This window comes from Delphinus delphis, chromosome 4 (genome assembly GCF_949987515.2).
Source record: "Delphinus delphis chromosome 4, mDelDel1.2, whole genome shotgun sequence".
NCBI classification, from domain to species: Eukaryota; Metazoa; Chordata; class Mammalia; order Artiodactyla; family Delphinidae; genus Delphinus; species Delphinus delphis.
Window position 1 is genome coordinate 79,012,969 of NC_082686.1, and position 23,331 is coordinate 79,036,299.

The 23,331-nt window shown below is 40.2% G+C and overlaps 1 protein-coding gene across 2 annotated transcripts in view; it reads right to left on the minus strand.

Moving 5' to 3' along the window:
• LPP (LIM domain containing preferred translocation partner in lipoma) overlaps window positions 1-23,331 on the minus strand; it is a 626,627-nt gene that overhangs the window by 235,152 nt on the left and 368,144 nt on the right. The gene's annotated exons all lie outside the window — the stretch shown is intronic.

The following is a 23,331-nucleotide window of genomic DNA, read 5'->3' on the forward strand; positions in this document are numbered from 1 at the left end:
CTGTTTTTGTCTCCGTTACTAACTCACAAGTTATTCCTAACTGAATTATTTATCTCCATTAGGATATAGAAAAATGTCTGTCATGTTGAGGGCATGAACTTTTGTGGAATGAATGGATGGATGGATGGATAAGTGGATAGACAGATGCTGTGTTATCATGTGAGGAATCTTTCCCAATATGAAACATATCATTAGGTGGTAACTCAGATAGATAGATACATAGATGGACACATACATAGGCTATAAATACTAAATGACAATAATGATATAGAAAAAGGGCAAGGTAGAAGCCAAATTCATAATTATTACCTATGACTGAGGCAAATTCCTTCAGGAAGAATTCATCAAAGTCTCCCTTCCTTGGTATCCTGTTCATTATACCTAGCTTACAAATTTGGAAATAGCAATTTACACATCTGTCTCCATTCCTCGATGATGAGCTCTCTGTGGACAGGAATCACAGCTGACTCAACAATCATAACTGATTCATCTTCTGTCTCTGTGTCAGATGCTGCTTCATCTCTTCTGTAGCTCATTGCAAGGCCTGATCTAGTAAAAGCCTCCATAGGTATTTGAAGACTAAAAGCTCTTGGATGCCTGACAGAGGAATGTAGGGATTTTGCTATCCCCTCAGAACTAGAACGATGGTCTTTATCTAGCTCACAATTTCACCTGTGGTTATCATTTCCCACAGCGGGGCGGGTTTCACTGCAGGAGCTCCGAGTTTTCTTACAGTCAAGTCCAGTCTCCTTTGGGGTGGCTGAGATGAGGGCTTGTTTGGTTACAACTGTTAAAACTAGAGAAGCATTAAATCAAAGTACCTCAACTGTCATCCAAAACCTGGAGGCCATTTTGGCAAATAGCCGTATCCCCCCTTCCTCCAAGGATTTTTTTTTTTTTTTTTTGCTTGAGTAGTTACAATGTAACAATAGTCTGGATTAAGCATCATCGTTTACCTGTAAATGGTACTGTCAGAGCAAGATGCACTGGAAGCTTAAAGCTATTTTAAGTTTAGGGTTTCAAGAACTGTAAAACTAATTAGCTTCTCACTATTACTTTTTTGCATTTGAAATTTCTTTTCTTGAATTTACGTAAAATATGGAATATCCTTGGTACAAGTAGAACATTCCTGCTATTAAGCTGAAAATGATAATGATGATAGCATTTTGACAAAATAACACGGTGATAAAAGCATTTTGTAGCCAACACTTCACATGCCAGAATTAGAATCAAGCAAACACTCCTCTCCTATCCTGAAACATCACAGAAAAGAGGGAAGACCTTTACAGAGAGAAGGAAAACATATTTTTTGACATGTGCATCTTAGCTTGGTTACAAGAGCTAAGAAACCAACACAACCTAGCAACATGCTGGCCCAAACTGGCCAACAATAAAATAGAAAGGGGAAAAAATAAACCCCCATGCCAGATCCGCCTCAAGTGGAAATCTTCTTGGTGCTTGACCACCAAAGTCTGCAGTTAACTCTGGAGAAATCCGCCAGCCTCAGGAATACTGGAAACAAATACCTAAATGATGGTACCATTTATTTAAAATAAGGGTACCATGAAGAAGATGGTTCTAGAAGCATGGGAGCTGGAGAGAGCAATGGAAGGAAAGGGAAAAAATGAGAGACCAGTAGGACAAGAGGACAAGGCTTCCACTGCAATGGGCCAAAGCTGATGTCTCGAAGAGAGCTGAGTCGGGCCTACAGCTATGTCATGGTTCCCTCCTCATCCATCTTCCTTCGTGAGTATTCATTATCTGAAAAGAAAGACCCCACAAGCCGGTCATAAGCACACACCAGGATCTAACTTCCCATCCTGATTTGGCATTAGGTGAACCCCTGCTAGCTCAGTGCATTCCCAGGGGCCTGTGCTCGTCATCTATAAAGTGGAAATAAGTAAGGCACAGCCCTTTGGGAGCTCATACTGGTGGTACAGAAAGAACTCAACATCCTTCGTCTAGCCTGCATGGCCCAGAGAATTACACCGGTAGCTCATTTTCTCTAAGCAATTCTTAGGGAAAGTTTAATCTGAAGCTGACTGCATCATGTGCTCAGATCTATGCGGAGTGTCAATTTATTAATGGAACGTGAGCGAAGTCCAATACTAATTTTCCTATTTATATAGTGCTCTATTGTCTATGAAGCACTTTCTCACTGAGTCTCACATTTAAACCTCACCGTAGCAGAGTGAAATACACAGGCCAAATATAAGTATCCTGGATTTCCAAATCAAAACACCGAGGCCCAATAGGACCAAATAACTGAAGTCCTATCTTCTGACAACAGGCCCTGTGTGCTGGCCGCAAACCGTGCAGCTCCCTTCACTGGTGCTGCCTCATCTTTAATTATGAAAGAGTAATACTTTTCGAGAAGTGAAAAGTATGCTAGGTTAGCTAAGGCAGAGCAGAAAAGGATCAGGTCAGGACAACAGTGACACGTTAGGGAAATGACTGGCAGTGACCCTTTTCTTGGAAAAGTGTGCTTGAGGGAGATTCAGGTGCTCAGATGGTCTCTATTAAATCCTTGTGGCCAGAGTGGAGGTCATGTTTCTTCTGAGGTCCCCATAATAACCAGGACTCATGTGAACGCACACTCTGTCTCATACGCACACACCTTTTATTGTCTCTTAAAGATGTTCAAGGGGGAATGGGGAGGGAGGGCAACGGCAGAGAAAGGTTTCTCTTAACCTTGGAAGAGCCTCAGTAGCAGCTGTGTCCTGAGGTGTAAACACACTAAATTAAACAAAAACTAAGAGAGGGCAAGAGAAAAGGAGCAAGTGAATCAAGTCTTCTCTTCTGTTTACAGTCCTTCCTGGCAAATATTTTGTCACTAATGAAAGATCCATTCATGAAGCCCTATCTCCTAATTAGGTAGGTGCTTCCAACCAGGCCCTGCAGCAGAAGCCCCTTAGACTGGGCCAGGCCCCCTGATACTAAACACTGTATGAGGACCACTGTTAGGGTCTCAAGGTAGGCAGTGGCCTGCACAGGACAGACCCAGAGCCATCATGGTGGGACTGGTGGGTGGGAGGTGTACTGTGCTCATCTCCAACTGGGGGGTTACACAGGGAAATCCAGAAATGAATAGCCCCAAACAGCAGTCCTAATAGCATAAGAGGAGGACTGAAGGGAAGAAAGGTGGTAAATATTAGTGGAGCATCCATTATGGGGCAAGCATTAAGCCAGACACGGACCCGTTATCTTACTTAATAAAGGCCAACACCCTGCTTGGCATGCATTATTCATAATGAGGCTCAGGGAGGGGAAGCAACCGAACTTTACAGACATGCCCAGGAAGTAGCAATGAGATCTGCACTGAGGTCACAATGATTCCTTGGTCCTTTTATAGTTTCCTGATGCTTTCCTGTGTTTATGCATCTAACCCTCAGCACAAAGTGATATAAAGAAAACTTGTGTTTTGTTTCCACCTCAGGAACAATTGAGCCTTTTCTGTCAAGTGAGGGCATCAGAGGAGATGATTTCTAGGGAAAATTTCAGATCTGGTAATGTTCCAATTCTGTGGAACTCTAGGGGCTTTCTGTACCTAAATGTAGCAAGCTACCGGTGGTTTTGAGGTCATGCTTCACGACATACCAGCTTACCGTGTGGGTGATTCCACTTGATATCCTTACTTTTATAAGCAAGCTTACTTCTGTGGGCTTCAATTGACTCATCAGTAACACAGAGACAATAATAACCCTGCCTTAACTAACTCAAATTTGCAGGGAGTTTATATTACTTTGTATACGAAGAGTCATTTTGTAAATATTATCAGCACTCCTGCTCCTCCAAGGGTTAACCTATAGAGTTCCAGAACTGCCTCAATACGCAAGACGTTGGGTATGGTTCTATCTAACGCATTGCTGCCCTAGGCAGTGGACTGAGGTTCTGATGGCCATTGTTGGCCACTCCCCTGCGTAAATCCTAAAGGACCATGGAGGGCAAACAGATATTAGGATCTTAGGGTGAATGACTGAAGCTATATAGTATATTTCCCCAGCATAATGCCTTATCATATCCACAATATCACTCCTTCCTGACAACAACCCTTAGATGTAGGGAAAGAATATTTTCTCTACAGGTGAGGGGACGTATATAATGTCAAAATCAGAAGAAATATCAGAAATTATTTAGTTTTACTTCTTTATTTAAATTTAGGAAAACAGAAACCCAAGTTTTGGAAGATATGGGCAAAGGTATGAGATATAAAGATGTTTGGTACTCAACATTTCTCTAATGACTAGAAAATTTTATTTTCTGCCAATATTGTTTAGAACTGCATTCATTCTTTTGATCTAAGTTATTTAAAGATTTTTTGGGGGAATTCCTTTTTTGTTCAAGGAATGATATTTGGCATTGGTAAAAGGAAGCACACAACACATTTCTTCTAAATGTACTATCCCTTTACAAATATTTTATGACCAAGGAAAGAAGGGCTCAATAGGTTTCTCTGAAGCTATGCTCAGTTACAAGGGACCACACGGCAAAACTGATGTTAGAAAGAAGGGATCCAGGTGCCTACACAACAGCTATTATTGGGCACCTATCACCTAATAAGAAGAAAGTGACACTGCACTCCACTGGTGAGTCCACACCTCAAGGACAACATCTGATTTAGAGCCATACATTTCTTAACATGGATGAGGGCAACACCCTGAATACAGATGTGGTCCTCAAAACCATATTAAAAAAGAACCATTTAAGAACTGGCAATGGTCACCCAGATGAAGAGTATATTGAAAGCATTTATGACTACTGATTTCAATATACTAAAAAGAAAGCCATGTAAACAGGTATGCCTTTCCTTCCTTCCTTCCTTCCTTCCTTCTTTCCTTCCTTCCTTCCTTCCTTCCTTCTTTCCTTCCTTCCTTCCTTCCTTCCTTCCTTCCATCGTCCCAATATCAGAGAAAAAGTTCCAGAGCTTAAAAGTAGCACTAGGGTTTAGAAAGCTTTCAGCTTAATAAAAGCAGAATAGATCTATTCAAAGATGGGATGAACTGTTTTGGAAGGTAATAAGCATCTCATCACTGGGAATAATTAAGCTTATAATAACTAAAGTAACCATTAACTAAGTATATAGTATGTGTCAAACTGGGCTACCTGTTTGCATGCATTTTCTCATTTACTCTTGACCACAATCCTATAGGTACATGCTATTATACCACTTTGCAAACAAAAAAGCTGAAGCTTAACCTCACATAGTGAATATAAGGCAAAGAAAAATTCTGAGCCCAGTTCTACCTGATTTCATAATTTATACTAACCTCTTTCTTCCCATTCCTTTCCTTCTCTGCACCCCATACCAGGCCACAGCCACCTAGGAATGGATCTCTCCAACAAATATAAGATTCAGAAGAACTGATTTTCCTTTTGTTGAGTTAATGAGTCTGCCTATAGTCAGTTTTATGCCACCGATCACCCATAAGTATGGCGTTTCCTCCCAATTGTTGATCCCTTGAGTTAAAGACACCATCATGCCATAGAGCAAAGCCTCACAGATGAAGCCAACGTATCCCGAATCCTTAACATTAAAAGTTAATCTCCTAAAGGGAGACCTTACCGAACACTGAATGAGGGCATTTATTCCATTTCTCAGTCCGGCACTGTGTGTGGCTTCAGGACAGTTGTTGACTACTAAACGTTAACCAAACATCCTATTTTTAGAAGAATATTTAGCTCCATCTTCATAGTGTCTGGACTTGTAACTACCCATTTCTCTAACATTAAGCTGAGCCACACAAGAAAATTACTACAGTGATAGTATTTCCAGGGCACACTGAGTCACTGTCCAATGTCTAAAATGGGAAATAAATAATTTGTGAAGATTTGTTGGCACAATGAGAAGGAGGATACTCCACTGTTGCTGTTCCGTAGTAAACCTCAGGGTTTAATGTGGGGGAAATGATCTATTTCCCCCCAAAGGGGGTTGCTATCTTGTTTTCTTAAATAATACTTCAGGCTTAGGATTAAGAAAGTAAGAGTGGGCAGAGGCCAGTACCACCAATAATTATCACGCGTCACTGCTGTAAAAGCAAAGATGCAGTTTGCTTCTGATGCTAACAGGCCTTTTTGGGAGAATGAACGATCAGAGTCACCCTACCCAGCAGCCAGCCAGGAGACAGGCCAAGGATCAAAGGCCTCAAGATTCAAATCCCAGGCCACACAGAAAGAAAAGGGTGTCTATCAGAATAGGCCAAATGTCACAGCTATTGTGGGAGGTTGCCCTGTCCCCAGGTGAAGTAACAGAAGCGTTTTGTCTGTACTTCGTCCATCCGAAACCTTCCTTTGCTGCCAGCTTCACCTCCAAAGGAAAAGAAGAAGAAGAAAAACAAAACAAGTCCAACTGATTATACAGGCGATGGTAATGTACCAGTCTTCACTGTGGCCAACACTATTTTGATCAAACCTAAGCTTCTTCTTTTTTAAAAAAAAATTAATTAATTTTTAACATCTTTATTGGAGTATAATTGCTTTACAAGGGTGCGTTAGTTTCTGCTGTATAACAAAGTGAATCAGCTATATGTATACCTATATCCCCATAAACCTAAGCTTCTTTTAAGATAGTTCTCCAACAAATATTTCTCTTCAATTTTGATCTTCTCATAGGTGAAGAGAAAGGAAAGGATAAAAGAAACAAACAAAACTCAAAACACGATCCACTCTCCCAGCAGAGCAGCATGGTATAAACAAAAATAATAGTTACGCTCCTGGGTTCTGAACCCTCACAGAGTTGCTGTAGAAAATAATTTTAATGGAGAGCCAGAGAGTCTTGCAAAACACATAATGAAGCCACAATAAAGTGGGATACTTCTCCTGCTGCTCTGATTAGACCACTTCCATTCAATGGTTGTAACTAATGGCTTGTTTTTCCTCTGGTATTAGGAGCCTTATTACTGTGCTGAACATAACATACCTCATTTTGTTTTCCTAGCCATGCTTGTCTCTTTCCCTGATGACTACAATTCTATATTTATGAAATCACATAAAAATAATGTATAATCTTCCTTATTACTCCCTCCCAAATAGTATAAAATTATTCAGAGGACAATAGATTAATGTACGCTCCAATGCATGTACGCTTTTTATTCTGACCACTTCTAACTGACAGTCTCTCTCTCCCTCTCTCTCTCTCTCTCTGGCTGGAGAACACACTGTACATTAGAGATAATTGACTGTGGAATATGATGATGTTTATTCAAAAACAGGTCACACAGACTGCAATTTGAGAGTCTTCCTTTATCCTCCTTACTTATTCTCATCCAAGGGAAATGCATAATACCGTTTCCTGCAAATCAGAAATACGGAGTCTTAATTGCTCCTTTAGATTTAACCTACTGAGAAAAATCCACTGCAAATGTACCCACCTCCCTTGACATTGGCGACATTTAGAAAACTCACTTCCGATTACTCATGTGTAACAAACTGGGATGAGATAGATGGTGCACGCATATCATTTTAACAGTATGTTCTACTGTTTCTAAACAAGCACATTATGGCATTTAGACTTGTCTTCTCAGGAATTTCACAAATGGACAGTAACCGCTGAGTGGGAAAGTACGGTTGGGGGGAAAACATCTCGGGCTGTCAATAACCTCTGGCAATGGTATGGACACGAAGACTGGTCTTTGACCTTGGGGTAGAGCTTTTCCTCCTGTCTGCTGCTGGTACATTCTGACTAATTCAAGTAAAAAATGGAGTTGTCCAAAAGGCAACGAGAATTCTGCCACTGAAAGTATACTCATGTAAATCATTTGTGCTGTACAAAGAGGCAATCATGTTGAATGGGTTGAATTTCACCCTAAGGTGACTTTCATAGGGATCTAGTTCTCAATCTATAATACCATTCAACTTTTAGGCCAGACACTGGGTAGAGCAGGTGACTAGTAGCATACTGTCATCGCACACACACGCGCGCGCACGCACACACACACACACACACACACACACGAGTCCATCACTTTCCTGCCACTTCTCAATGCAGTCTAATATAGGCCTGTGTTTAGGAAATGGGGTCAGATCACAATCACAATGATCTCATTCGTTATAGTCTTTTAAGAAATGTTTACTGAGTACTGGGCTAGGTGCTCAGAAATATGCTAGGTCTAGAAACATGAAGGGAATGAGATATAAACCTGGAGTTGGTTAAGAACTTGTTATTTGAAACATCATGGTGATATGTCCTTGGTATTTATTTAGAGAAGTTCTCAATGAACTTGTGAGCTAAATACTAAGCATTTGATTCATAGGCTCTTTAGGCACTTGTAAAAGAGAAAGGAGTCCAATCTCCTTGTTTCATAAAACTGAAGAAAAGAGAGATGACTTGTCTAAAACCACTTATGGATTATTAACTAGAGCTAGAGCCTAGGATTTTTGACCTAGAAAAGTCTACTTTCCTATATCCCACATCACTTCATTTTTTAATTTCAGTTCGGTCACTTAAGTCTGGTATTGACTTAACAAACATTTATTGAGCGCCTACTGTGCCATTTGAATGCTGAGGAATAAATTTTCATTATTTCAAGGGAAGTACACATCGTTCTTCCATCCCCCAAGGCATCCTCTCATTTCCCATGGCATCAAATTCCAAAACAGAGAACATCGAGACTCCAATATATCAGAAATGGTACACAGGATGTTGGTGTATTGAGGCAATTCCCAGTCCCTGAATACTTGGAGTGGGGCACCCCAGGGACTCCAGCAGCGTTGTCGTGTTCAGCCCTCATGTGGTTCGAAACGCCCTGAGTATGTCGAAATAGTCGGACAAAGCCTGCTCTCACCATATTTGTGGTGGGCTAGAACCAAACGTGCTGGGAACCCCTTGAGAACAAGCTGTCTTATGAGATCTATGCTCCACAATTCAAATGAAAGAGCTTGAGAAACACATCCAGACTCTGTTTGGGTAGATGCAATGCAGGCTTTCTACACTGCCACTACCGATGGCCAAGAAGCACTGTCACAAAAGGGAACCTTTCTAACAGCCCAGAATGTGAGACAGAGGCTTCTGAAAGCTCAGAACACTCAAAAATCTATCCTTTCTTTTTCCAGATGTCTTTGGAATTAATACTGAACACCAAAATTCATAAATTTGAAGCATAAAGTTTCGACACAGAGCCCGTGAAGTCTGTAACCAGGAACAAGAGTAATTTCAATCCAGCTGCAGATTCTCTGCGATGTCCCGGGTTAGGGGGATGGAACAGTCGTGGAGAACCAGAACTGAATGGTGGGCTGGGAGACCTTGTGCTAGTCTCCCTTCTGTCTTCTATGCCTTGAGCACTTGGCTCTAAGCATTACTTTCCTTGCCTATTTCCTACCCGACTGAAGTCTTCACAAGCAAGGACTGTATCTTCTCCATCTCGGTAGATGCAACCCCTAGCACAGGGTCTGGCACATGGTAAGAGCTCAATCAATGTGTGTGGAGTAAATGAGAGGAACAAGGGCTTGAACTAGATGTTACCTAAACCCCTCTCTAGCGCTTTAGTTTATTAGTTCAACCGAGAAAATATCAGGGTGGTCGCTTGAAGGTCTGAGAAGAGGGACGATAAGGAAGAAAGCTTTGATTCCAGAATCTGAGGCACTAAGTGCTTCCTGGTACTTTCTTTTTATTAAGGTTTATGGAACTACACTTTATATGGAAGATTTTCATTCAGCCTTTTGTAGAGATCTCCTTAAAATATACCTTGTGCTGAACCGCTAGACTGACTGAAACAGGTAGTACAGCTCTGGTCTAATCAAGCTATGCAGTTTATCTGATAGTTCCATGGCAGACAGAATGACCCACATCTGGAACAGAGCAAAAAATGAGATCACAGAGTGAAAAGACTTCAAATCAATTCTTATGACCAAAAGCAAAAGAGAAAAAAAAGAGGAATGCTATGTCACATTAGATAATATTTTGATGAAACATCCGTCAAAGACAGAACTGTGATAGTTTGAAGAATTACTGTATGAGTGATATACAGATATATTTTTCAATTATATCCCTGCTATTTTCCTTGTAAATATTGTGACTGCATTACTTGCCCTTTGTCAGATGAGGGATTGATTATTTTTATTGGCATATTCCCCTCACTCCACTCAATTTTATTTTAATATACTCACGCCATTAGAATAAGTTATCTGGGAAAAAAAATCACCATGGGGAGCAAAATTAGGTGAGATACAAATGTGCTCGAGACAAGTGTGTTCATTCACTACAAATGGAAGAGTCGTCTTTGTACAGTCTTTCCTATTATTATTCCTAAAAGCTCAGCACACAGACAGCCATTCCCACCACACAGTACTATTAATAGTGCACACAGGGCTGCTATCTGCCACCATTAACCCTTACGATACCAGGTACGTCAGCAACTGATTCATCATTACCTTTACTTCTCAAATTACAGTAAGAACTGTCATGGAAGCCACAACAAAAATCAATGTAACATTTACTGAACATGTGCTCTGTACAAAGAACTGTGTTTCCACAGTGAAGTGGGAGGCAACCCAGCTGGATTCTGTTTAGACTGGTTGGTGCCTATGCACTACCAGTTACCAAGGTATTTGTGCCCTTTACTACAGAGTTCCTTACTCTCAAGGGACTCACAGTCTAGTACGTTGACAGCAAAATGTCTCTTTCGCGAAGATTAAAATAACCAACAGATCTATGTGACTTGGCAGAATGATGCAAAGACGATTGAACGTGCAAATATCCCTATTGGTTCCGTCATCACGTCACACTGGGTGATGCTGGGCCAATCACTTGCCTCAGATCTCCTGTAGAAGAGAAATTCTTCTAGATTCTTTTCCCTCTGGGCCACGGAAAGCTCAAAAAGAAGGCTGTGCCTAGACTGTCTTCTATGGGAGACAGAAGAGTCGCTGGAATAACTGAAACAAAGGAGCAAATGGGAGCGGCGAAAAAAAAAGGAAACACGAGCAAATACTAAATTTGGGAGAGAGTTGAGGACTAGTGAGAGAAAAAACCAGCAAGTCAAAAATGGAGCATCAACATTGCTACTAAATATCATTGAAGAATAGATTCTATCTGTCCATGGGTGGTAGTACTGAAACATGGGGTCTTAGTGAAAGGGTTGTCTGAAATCTTACCTCTGGTGAAGTAGACAAAGCTATCAGCTTAATTCCTTCAGATGTTGTCACATAAATGACTTAAGGGATCCCACAATAAAGATGTGATCAGACGTTCTGAACCTTGAGCCTTAAAAGAGGCACCAAACTCTGGAAGACATTTCTCAAAAGCACAGAGATGGCCACCACATCAGGGATTTCCCCTTAGTCCATTTGTTTTGACCATGTAACCAACTAAACCTTTAAATGCTACAGATACAGAAAAAGGTCCTGTAGAGGTGCAGCCATGTGCAGCATCGGCGGTCTGGAAGGCCCTTCTGTCTTCCCAGTGTCACCAGTCCCAATCCTAGCCATCCTTTAGGCTAGATCAAAGGCTGCTTCCTCATAAAGACTTCCCTGATCGCTCAAGCTGAATGTGACCCTAAATCATCTGATACCAGTAGATTTTTAACAGCTTTGGCTACCCATCACTTTATCCTGTGCTGTAGACATCATCATATGTGTTTTATCCCTCCTAACACGGGGTCTGGAATATGCTATACACAGAATAAATATTTAAGAAAGAAAAATATGGAAGGAGGGAAGGAGGCAGGAAGGGAAGGAATAACTCTTCCCAAGCAAATACCCAGAGTAGAAGAGATACTTTTAAACAAACATGGATTGACAAGAAATGAAGCTTCAGGGCCCGTCACTTCCTTCGGCCCCTTCTAAGACCTTCGGAGGGTCCAAGCAATGTGTTCCTTGCTGCCTCTTTCCACTCTGACTGTCCTCTGTTACATACTCATGTGGGACAGTGTTGGAATGGTGTCAGGAATTTGGGGGTTTGTTTAGGGGAAGATGAGTTGAGGATACATTTAGTTGAGCATCGTCGGATACATTTATGTACGGTTTGCTGTCACTACAGTGTGTGCATAAGGCATGGCCAATTACCATTGTGTAGGAATGACTTCCTGGCGTACTTTCAATGCCCCTGGGTCCACTCCTCTCCTAGCTCTGGGACTCAGGGTCATGGAGCCAAAAATCCTGTGACAAGAATGTGTCCTGCAACACCCAGCATGTGGATTATGCTGGTAGAGGAGAGAAACAGGGTGTGAAATGTATGGAGCCAGAAGCTAGGTCAGCAGAAAGTTCTACCAATTGTCAGATGGGTAAAAGTATACACACAGAGAGGACTACTCAGTACTCAGTGATGCAAAAACAGATGCTTTCTCTTATTAGGACTGTACTCAGTGATGTACTAGAAGCAATTATAAATGTACCACTGACTTGATTTTCTTTTTTGACGTGGATTTCACAAAATAGAATGTATCAGTGTATGAACTCACAGCAACAGTATACGTATTTTTGTAACAGCTTTCAAATAAAAGAAACTTGATAGAAGATTCCCCAAATTTGACAATCATCTTAAGTTTTAGGACATTAGGACATTACCAACAACAGTTGTACAGATTAAAGGAAGTTTTCCAAACTTTTAATAGTAATAATAATAACAATAAATTTCTATTAACCATTTAAGAGGAAAGAGTGAAATTATCTTTCTATTCTCCTTATAGAAAAAATTACAAAGTTAGGTTGCATGGAGAGGTGACCAGAGAGCATGCAGCCACAAGATGTAAGAAAAAGTCATTGGGAAAAAAAAGTCATTGGGCATTTAATTAATTAATTAATTAAAATGATATTTTTCTGGATTTTGTGACTTTTGTCATATTTCACAGATTTTTAAAAACAATTTAAAATATGTCTCATTCGCTTCTCTCACTTGAAATAAGTATTCATTTTCTTACATAATTGTTTTGGGATGAATTATGTCCCCCCAAATTCATATGTTGAAGTACCCTAGTACCATAGAATGTGACTGTATTTGGAGACAGGATTTTCAAAGAGACACTTACGTTAAAATGGGATTGTCAGGTTGGGCCTAATCCAACATGACTGATGTCCCTCTAAGCAGAGGAGCTCAGGACACAGATGCACAAAGAGGAAAGAGCAACTGAGGACACAAGGAGAAGATGCCCATCGATAAATAAGCCAAGGAGAGAGGCCTCAGAAGAAGCCAACCCTGCCAACACCGCGATCTCTAAATTCCAGCCTCCAGAAACATGAGAAAATAAATTTCTGCTGATTAAGTCATCCAGTCTGTGGTACTTTGTTATGGCAGCCCTAGCAAACTACTGCAATAATTTTCTGGTCATCGTTTTGTATTTTTAAAAGAAGTCTCCCCAAAGTGATAAGCTTCAAAGCTTTAGGTCCCACAGAATCTGAATATATCTACACATACACACACACACACACACACACACACACACACACACAATCTCACTATTCACTGTTGGGTGTATTAACTATAGTAGCGAAAGCCAAAACTGTTTTGTCAGAAATTCTTACTTTTTATACATACTTCTTTACAAAAACTTTCTATCTTGAACAGTCATTTATACTGTAGTAACTACCAGTTAGGATTCAATCATTTAATCAAAAGGTTTATTTGGCTTCTGCAATTTGTGTAACCTTGGCATCTACAGAGACATCATCTGTAGAGCACTGAAGAACACCTAGATATCACTAGATATCAGCCCCAGCCTTTTATTGACTGTCCTGTTAAATGAATTTCCTATTTTTCAATCTAAATTTTAAGCAACTGCAGAGGGCATTCTGTAAACAGAAAAGCTGGGGACTGCAATTTCTTTTAGTTCCATGTTGCATGCTATGGATTTTATAGACAAGGGACAAGGATTCTATGATTTATACAGTGTGCAAAATTGGGGAAGTGACTTGGATTCTCTAAAATCGTGTCATCATCTGCAAAAGAAGATAATTGCCCACTCTTTGTCCATCTCAACAAGTTTTGTTTTGTTTTGTTTTCAGGAACAAATGAGACAATGGATATGAAAATGTATTACGTTAAAAAGTTCACTGTTATTTTATCGAAGGCAATGGTAAATCACCTATCAATGTAGACACAGGATTGTTCTTGATCTCCCAAATCTAGAGGTTTAAAAATTGTTTTAAAGTCCTGCCTGTGAGACCTTGGACAGTCATTCTCTGGGTCTTAATTTCTTGTAAATGGGCAAGATGGCTTCTTAGGAAAGCAAAGGGACACGTTTCATCTCTGACAGCCTAAAAATCTGTACTGAGAACATTTTTGTGGTAATTATTATGTTCCAGAAGACTACTGGGAAAGCTTGTTTTCATTTCTAGGACTTTTTTTTTTTTTTACTTTGTAGTTGGTTAACACTCAAAGTAGAAAACTAGACTCCTGTTTTTAACAGGGACATTTAGCGTGGAATAAGCATGGAACCAGAGGATATAAAATGGAAACCAATGACTTCCTCACCTGAACACCTCTTGCTAAAGGAAAGGGTCCTTTGTAAACATGATCCACGCAGTTAAGAAAAAAAAGGAAAGCGAGCAGCAACAGCACACTTGTGCTATTAATAGCCTGGTACTAGAACCCGTAGAACTGCCACAGAAGGCTGAACAATCCTGGGCTTTGCCCGTGACCACGTTCACACTTCCACGGTTCATTCAGTAAGGCTTTCCAAACAAACCTGGCCTAGGCTCACTCATTTGGCATTTCTCCTGTAGGAATGCAACTCAATGCTCTACCCAAGGGTTCTAAGAATGACAGTTTGGGACATTTATTGATCGATTTAATCCTCTCTCAGGACCGGCTCATTTTGAATCAATGGCAAATGTCACGAGTCAACGGAACATTCACTTTGTCTGGCTTTGTACTTTGGATATAAGTGGGTTGGGTTTTACAGCTTACTTTAACTTTTTCTTTCCCCTTACCCTTTTCTGATCAGCTCTTCAAAGACAATGTCAATTATTCATGCCAATGTACAAAACAATGTTACTCCTGGCATTTTCAAGCTAGTTCACATGTTTGGGGGGAATTATATCACACTTGAAAAACTGGGCATTGTTGGTTTTGTTTTCTCACTTGGAGACCCTATGCTGATGCCACACATTGGCTCTGAGGAGGCCTTCATATCTTCATGCATCTTCATGCAACGTGTCCTGCAGCTCTCAGAGCTCAGCAGTACTTTCCTCTCGGAGATTCAAGGCTACTGGCTACATTCTTGCCTATGACATTCCATTTAGCTCCATTCCATAGCCCACCCATCACACCCCTCACGGTGACGCTTCGTAAGTACCGGGCAGGAGAGACCAATAGATGAGGAATGAAGAAATGAACTTATGTCATCTATTAGAAAAATGATTAGGAAATCTTTCCTGGCAGATAACCTCTCAATAGACTCATGCTAAGAAGAGGGATCCTCAGCAGCTTAGCATATGGGTCCTACTCACGATCAGAAAAGAACGTGATTTAAGGTTTACAGCTGGGTTGCCGCACGTCAGGGAGGATTTTTGTTAACATCCTTTTATAGAGAATTTGTGTAGTATCATGCGTGGCTAAGAGCTTATCATGCGGTCTTGGGCGAGTAGCCTAATCCCTCTCTATCTTGGTTTCCCACTTAGTAAAAATTCAGGATATTAATAGTACTTTCTTTTATACTTTCTTCCAGGACTAAACGAGCCAACGCACATGAAGGCATTGCAAAGAGAAATAATAACTCGCCTTGGGTGATATCTAGCACTCATATTTGAAAGCAGGTTTGAAAACTTCAGAACACACACACATTTTGCCACACTAGATTTTCAAACATAAAGTTTCTTAAGTGATTAGAATGTGCTTGCTGAGGGGACATGAGCTCCCAGTAGTTAAAAATCACTATTGTTGGGCTTCCCTGGTGGCGCAGTGGTTGAGAGTCCGCCTGCCGATGCAGGGGACATGGGTTCGTGCCCCGGTGCAGGGAGAGGTCCGCGTACCGCAAAAAAAAAAAAAAAAAAAAAAAAAAAAAAAAAAAAAATCACTATTGTTAATATTCATCATTTATTAGGTATTACTTACCCACTAACTTTGGTGAGTAACCAAAAGCTATGTTACGGTCTTCACTAGGCATGCTTGTATTTATTTTGTTGTTGTTATTCATTTTAATTTCTAAAAAAAATTTATTGAAATATAGTTGATTTACAACATCGTGTTAGTTTTAGGTGTACAACCAAGTGATTCAGTTATATTGATACATATATATATAAAATATATATGTTTACTTTTACATTCTCTTCCATGATAGGTTATTAGAAGATATTGAGTATTGTTCCCTGTGCTTGTCTTTCAGCTACAACATGTTGAGATATAAGTGGTGAGCCAGCCTTTATATTGATCTTATTTTTAGAAGGTAAATGGCAAGAAAAACGGAGAATCAGAATGGCAGTCAATTAATATTGAAATAAATCTAAGTTAAGGAAGATCTTTTGATTTCTCAGCCATTAGAGGCTCTGGATAATAAAACAATCTAATCTTGGCTACTTTCCCACCCCTCATTTTGAATCCCACTGATTCAAAACTAATAGAGGTCACATCCTACATGAACCCTTGCAAAACTGAAGATCACTACCTCTTCTGAAGATCACTAGAACTCTCTCAGGCCCTTTCTTTCAGCATTTACAATCCCTGTCTTGTGTGAACTATTTGCCCATAAGTAACTGATCATGGCGAGAAATGCTCTATTCTCTAAGCAAGTGGGGATGCTAACTCTATTTTTTTTTTTTGTACTTCACACTGATCAATAAGAAGGTAAGAGGGCTTCCCTGGTGGCGCAGTGGTTGAGAGTCCGCCTGCCGATGCAGGGGACACGGGTTCGTGCCCCGGTCTGGGAAGATCTCACATGCCGTGGAGCGGCTGGGCCTGTGAGCCATGGCGGCTGAGCCTGCGCATCCGGAGCCTGTGCTCCGCAACGGGAGAGGCCACAACAGTGAGAGGCCTGCGTACCACAAAATAAATAAATAAATAAGTAAAAATAAGGTAAGAATGGTCAGAGGCCAGTGTCACCAATAATATATATCTCAAGCTCTTTGAGGATGAACTAAATTTTAGTTGATTTTTTGCTTATCTTTTGGCATCTAGAAAAATGGTAGTTATTTGTTGAAAGTAAAAATTTAAGAAAAATAGTTCTATGCAGCAATATACTAACATTGGTACTTTGTAAGTAGCTCTTGAGCTGCATAGAAAGACCTTAAGATATCCCCAAATTGCAGGTGCTGGGAAAGCGGTCCCCTGTTGATAAACACTTTGGGCCATTTATACAAAGAATCGTTATAAAGATTGCAAAGTATTGCAGTAGTAGACGTTTCAAGGCAAAGGGATAACCTGAAAAGATAACTTGAAAGAGGAGGGTGAGACAAAATATCGAGCTGATGAGAAGCACATGTCAAGGTGAATGACACGTGGTGTGAACAGAAAGTCTTGAAGAACGTGATGTCATCATCATCTGCCTTTTATTGGTTATACTGCCACCAGGGGTGGAGACTGGATGAGGAAGAAGGTCCCTGTTATCCCAGTGAGCCTGTCATAGAAATAGAAGTAGATAAAACTCTCATCCCTCACCCATGTCCATGCTGTCTTTAACTGAGTATTCAGTTTTTAACTGCTCAAGTGCCATTTAAAAAAATATATATATAGTAGTGTCACACTACATCTTTTTTGGCGAAGTAATTAAAACCAGAAGATTTTGAAAAACAGTCAACTCTAGTTCATCTCCCAAACGTCTTGAACCATCATGGCTTCCATTACTACCTATCTTGGGAAAACTTGCCCTGCCACTTGTGAGAGAACAAGTGGTGTGTATTTGCTATTTCCACTTCTCATTCAACAACCACCCTCCTCCACTGTCCCTAGAGCCAGAGACTGTGAGTCTGTTTAAGTACAAAGCTATAGGAATCTGCAGATATAAACTCTGTGCTCCGAAAGTGGCCCATACCTTCGCAATTTCTTAACATAAAAGCTTTTCTATTTGCAAATAAGAAAGTTCATAAGCCCATCTTTTCAATAGTTTTAAGGGAAACCACAGAAGCATCAGAACCTAACAAATCTTCCTACAACCACTTTGATCTTACACAGTGGCTGGGATTATCTTAAAAAAAACCCAGGCCCTATCAGTCCCTTGCTAAAACGCTCCAGTGGATTTCTATTTCATTTAGAATAAGGACAAACTCCTTACTACAGTCCGTAAGATACGGACCCTGCTCACCTTTATCACCTCATTTTATTCATTCTCTTCCAACAACTAAGTTCTAGCCTCCCTGGCTTTCTTTCTATTCCTGTAAATGCCAAGCTGAGAGGACTCATCCTTGCTGTCCTCTGCTTGTAATATTCTTCACCCAGATCTTAGAACAGCTGGCCCCTGTGCATTATTCAGGTTTTGGCTCAAAGGTCATTTCTTCAACGACTTTCCTGAGTTGGCTATCTAAACCAGCCACGCTCTATCTCATTATTAAAATCTTTTATTTTATCCACAGAAAGTATCACTGCCTAAAACTATGTCTTACTGCCTCTCTTCTGAAAACACTACTAGAACATAACCTTGAAGAGGAATGAAATATTACCCTCTTTCTGACTCTGACCCAGCACCAAAAGTAGACATTGAATTGACCTAATTTGCTTTAACTCTTAACTTTGTTTATATTCATGAAAATTTATAAAAGAAAGAGTTTCTGGATTCAGTAAACTACTTAATCTCTCCAAGACTCAGTTTTTATCTGCAAAGTGAAAATAATAACACTGTGTACCTGAAAGTGTTACTGAGAAGATTGCATGAGCTAATCCACAGAAAGTGCTTAGCACAGTACCTGATTTAGCTTTAAAATATTTAAAGATTTTTGGTTCCCCTCCTTTATACTAAGTCCTTCAAATTATAATAATAACCTTTCAAATAGCTGTGGTATTTTATAATAAAAGAGTACTTGCCCATCTGTCATCACGCAGGACTTTCTTTGTAGTTTAGACTCCAACCTCAGATTTGATGTCAAATACCAGGGTCTATCTACCATGTCAACATTATCATGGTGTTAAAGGGAGGGCTGGGGAGCTCAGGTAGTAGAAGGCGGGTGGGATGGGGAACACGCAGTTTGGGGAAATCATACATAAATGGGTGGCATATATTGAAAGACCTCAGGGCTTTGCACCCTTTTCACATAATAAAAGTCACTGTCACATCACTGCAGACTTATCTGGATAAAAAAATAACGGAGGGAATGATCCTGTGCTCAGCATTTGTTCATTCATTTTTTCTGAGGACTTACTACTTGTCAGACAGTGTTCTCTATACAGCAGTTAACTAAACAGAAAAACAAACAAACAAAACTCTGCTCTCGGGATACATTCTAGAGGGAGAGACACAAAAAAAACAAATGATTAAGATACACAGTACGTTAGATGGAAATAAACATTACAGGGGAAATTGGGAGATTGGGATTGACATGTATACACTGATGTGTATAAAATGGATGATTAATAAGAAAAAATAAAAAAAAGGAATCAAACCAAGCACACTGTGGAGGTTCCAGATAGCTCAGAGCAAACAGTAACTATATATGGGCTGCGTGGCCTGCACCAGCTTTTAAAATTGTTATGTTTTTAAGCACTTATCTATGTGCCTGATACAAATGATAAAAATGCGTGGTCTCTGTTCTCTAAGAGCAGGAATGTGCAGTGAAATCATAATGTAACAACAACAACAAAAAGAACAAAACAAAAAACATTACAGGGGAATAAAGTGAAGGTAGATAGGGACACTTTGGGGCAGTGGAGGGATTTTAGGGTGGTCAGGGAAGACTTCTCCAGCAAAGTAACCTTTGAGTGAGGTCCCGCAGGAGGTGAGAGAATAGGCCACGTGGATACCAGGGGGAAAGGGCTCAACAAAACAAAGGCCCTGAAACAGGAGTGTGGCTGGAGCAGAGGGAAGGGGGGGCGGAGCTAGATGACGTCAGCCTGTTAATGGGTGGAAACAGTGGGGCCTTGTAAGCACAGTTCCGGCTTTTTGTTTTTTTCCTTGGCTGAGATGGGAAGCTGTTGGAGTTTTGAGCAGGACAGTGAACGAATGTGACAAACAGGATCACTCTGGGTTGAGAACAGGGCAAAGTGGAACAAAGGTGAATAGAGCAGAGCAATAGGAGGGGGTTAAATGACCCAGGCAAGATGTGCTGGGGCTTGGACAGGTGCAGGCAGTGGAGGCGCTGAGACATGGTGGCGTTTTATACACACTTTGAAGGTGGAGATGAACGCATTTTGCTGTGTGAGAGAAAAGAGGCATCAAGCATGACTTCAGGTTTCAGGCTTGAGCTCCTGGAAGAGCAGACTCACTTCTGAAAAGAGCAACAATGCCATGTGGGAGAAGGTGAGATCAGAAGGCCCTATTTCCCTCAGTGATGAAGAAAGCTTCTTTGGGTTTACACATAACATGAGCTGTATGGGACAGAGACAAGAGCAATTTAAACTGACCACAACAAAGGAGAGAAAGACTACAATGATGTAGGCTGGGAAATTAACAAGGACTAAAATAGACTCCATCTGAAAGATTAATCTACTGGTAATACAAGCTAGGAGCTAAAGACCAGAAGAGACCAGGAACACAGCTAGAATAAAAAAAAAATTAAACACGTACAAAAGCACAGCTATTAAAAAAAAACACAAAGAACCCTCAGTAATAAGAACTGTACGTGGGTCCATGTCCATCATTTCACTTTGATTGATTCTTTCATTCATGGGTGCCTGACATATGCAAGATACTATGTTAGGGGTACAAGAAACACAACTGAATTAGACATGATTCACACACTTGAAGAACATAGATGTCTACCTGGGGAGGCAGACACGTAACATGATTAAAATCAAATGGGATGTGGGGATGTGGAGAAATTGAAATGCTCATACACTGCTGGTGGAAATGTAAGATGGTATAGCTCCTTTGGAAAGCAGTCCAACAGTTCTTCAAAAGGTTAAACAAAATGTTACCACATAACCCAGAAAGTTCACTGCTAGGTATATACCCAAGACAGCTGAAAGTAACGTCCATACAAAAGCTTGTACTCAAATATTGATAACATCATTCATAATAGCCAAAGTGGAAAAAACCCAAGCACCTATCAACTGACGAAAAAGTAAATATAGTGCAGAATGTCTACACACTGGAATATTATTCAGCAATAAAAAAGAATGAAGTACTCATATGAGCTACAACACAGATGGAACTTGTAAATATTATGGTAAGAATCCAGTAAAAGACCATATATTGTATAATTCCAAATGTCCAGATCTGGCAAATCCATAGATACAGAAAGTAGATTAGTGGTTACCAAGGGCTGGAAGGTTTGAGGGAAATGAGTGACTGTTAATGGGTAAGGAGCTTTTTCCTGGGATGAGAAAACTGGTGATGGTTGCACAACTCCAAGAATACACTAAAATAATAATAACAATAATAACGATTGAATTGTACATTTAAAATGAGTAAATTCTATTGTGTATGAATTATATCTCAATAAAGTTATTACCTATTTAAAATATCCAATAAGATGTATGCTATAGTAAAGGGATTTTAAAAAGTGCTGTGAGAAGAATTCAGAAGAAAGACAGACTAATAATATGTGGGGACTGGATGAATGGTCAAGCTTCTCCAAGCACTTAATATTAGAGATAGCTCTTGAAGGCTAAAGAGTAGTTGACCAGGCTGGGAAAACAGGAGGGATGCAGAATCTATTCTGTAAGTAGCAGGTTAATTTGGAGTTTTGATATTTAATTCTTCCCTGCCCCCAGATTCCCACCAATGACCTCCGGCTCAAGATGTAGTATATACTGGCTAAGAAAAAAATAGCTGAAAACTACTCAAGCAATTTTAATGAGAACATAAATTTTGCAAAGTCATTTCCATATTTTCAGTAAGGGGTTGATAAACTTCTTCTGTGAAGGGACATACAGTAAATGTTTTGGGCTTGGAAGAACATACAGCTTCTGCTGCACCTTCTCAATTTTACTGTTTTAGTGTGAAAGCAGCCATAGATAATATTTAAGCAAGTGAGCACGGCTGAATTTCAAATAACACATTATTTACCGAACCAGGTGGCAGGTGAGATTGGCCCATGGGTTGCAGTTGGCAGGGCCTTGGTCCATGTTCCCCACCTGCCTTGCTTAACTCTTATCTGGTTCTCTGCTGGTCACTAGCAATTTCCCCACTCCTGCAGGGATTACCAGCCTCAGCTGTCTCATAGAGAGCCTGCTTAATACTCTGCATCCTTTGGATGGGATGAAAAGCAGGATTAAAAATGGGGTTTCGGGCTTCCCTGGTGGTGCAGTGGTTGGGAGTTGGCCTGCCGATGCAGGGGACACAGGTTCGTGCCCTGGTCCGGGAAGATCCCACATGCCGCGGAGGGGCTGGGCCCGTGAGTCATGGCCGCTGAGCCTGCGCGTCCGGAGCCTGTGTTCCGCAACGGGAGAGGCCTCAACAGTGAGAGGCCTGCGTACCGCAAAAAAATAAAAAATAAAAAAAAATAAAATTACGGGCTATTTAAAAAAAAAAGGGGGGGGGGTTCATCTGGTAAAGATTATAAGTATTATCTTTATAGTAAGTCTATCCAAATTCATGTTAAAGATTGCATGTATGCACAATGAAAAATACATTTAGCTAACAGATCTATAAAGAATACAAAGCACACCTCTACTCTCTTATCCCTTTTCACAAGAATACCTAAAGGTACATAAAAAATAAACAAGGTGTCTATATTTGAGCAATAAATATACCAAGTACTTATAAAGTCAGAATAAAAGGGGGCCTGTTATCTGGAACTTATATTTAGTATATAGCTTCAACTCCTGGACTCTTGATATAATGTTGACTGAATCTTGGGTTTCAAATGTTAAGTGTGTTACGTCCCAGAAACACAACTTTAAGGTTTTAAAGTGTTTGGCCCAATGAATATTTGATATTTGGATGACTGTACAGTGAGCTAACACGTGTAAATACAGACAGCTACGAATGAAGGCAAGTATCACAGAGTAGAAAGAACACATTGGGTTGGCAGTCAGAAGACCTAAGAGCTTATCCTTCCTCTGACATTGGGTATTGGTATGATACTAGGCAAGCTGCCCCTGGACATGTTACAGAGTTTTCCCCACATATGAAAGTATTTGGTAAATTTTGTAAGTGGTTACAAAAATGCTACATGTTACTGTTACATAAACTAAGATGTTATAGTTAAGTAAACTTCTGAAATAAACCATATTGTATTTTTCTGAAGAACAGTCACTGAATTCTAAGGATGAAATAGAGCAAACACTGTATTATTTGCTAAGAGTATATCCAAAAGTTGGGTTTTCCATATTGCAGAAAATCAAAAACCTAACATAACAAGTAAATATTTCTGGGACAA